This window comes from Propithecus coquereli, unplaced genomic scaffold, assembly GCF_000956105.1.
Source record: "Propithecus coquereli isolate 6110/MARCELLA unplaced genomic scaffold, Pcoq_1.0 Scaffold97, whole genome shotgun sequence".
Lineage (NCBI taxonomy): Eukaryota > Metazoa > Chordata > Mammalia > Primates > Indriidae > Propithecus > Propithecus coquereli.
The window spans coordinates 1159944-1160978 of NW_012156062.1; positions in this window are offsets into that span (position 1 = coordinate 1159944).

The following is a 1035-nucleotide window of genomic DNA, read 5'->3' on the forward strand; positions in this document are numbered from 1 at the left end:
GTTGATGGGTAAACTAAAATTCCCGACTCCACTACTATGCAATACGGCCATGTAACAAAATTACAGTTGTACCCCATAAGTTTGTACAAATAAAAAACAAATGAATAGAAAAAAATAAAGTACTCAGACAGCTAAAGTTACTTCTTAGGATTTTTTTAAAGTTTTTATTCGTGGATTTCTTAATTAGATAGCTAGAGTTGCTGATAAGAGGAAGTAGGGTATAGGCTGTTTGGCTATAATTATCTCTAATAAATAAGATTTGCTAAAAAAAAAAAAAATTAGCTTCTATAATTGTTAGGTACCAGAGGCACCAGGTGTTGATGACTCTAGGCCAATCACATAAAGTATCTTTACCAGTGAAGTGAAAAAACTCCTTTGAAGTTGCTGATGCCTGTTCACATTTATCACTCTGAACATGTGTCAGCCCCTGTGCTATTCAGTTCAAAGGTGCTGTCCATTCCATCACGATAAAGTCCATATGGTGGGTGCTATGATTATTTTCACTTCAGAGACAAAGATATTGAGGCACAGAGAGCTTGACTTATTTGAATTTGGTACTGTTCATTCTTTTCCATGCATTTTTACCACGGTATATGGTGGTTTTAAGTTTGCTATTATTGAAAGATTACTCCTAACTACATTTGGCCAATGTAGACAACTAATAGATACAAAGTCCACACTAGCAAATAGCTGAGTCCTGATTTGAATTCAGTCTGAGGCTAAACTCATCACCTTTAGCCACAGCCCAGTCTGCACTACATTGAAAGAAAAGGAGGACAAAGCAGGAAATAACTACTCAAAAATAAATCAGTCAATGAAATTTTAAGGATTGCACTACTTTTCACATTGTTCTTGAATATAAATCAATCTATTGTAAAAATGTTGCTAAATTTGAAATACTGTGGAAGCAGTAGTTCTTTTTTAAAAAAGAAAACTATCTCTCAGTTCAGGAAGAAGAAACACAATATACTCTATGAGCTATACATGTAATTAGTGGAAAATAGACACAAAGCCAGACCATAGGCATGCATAGAC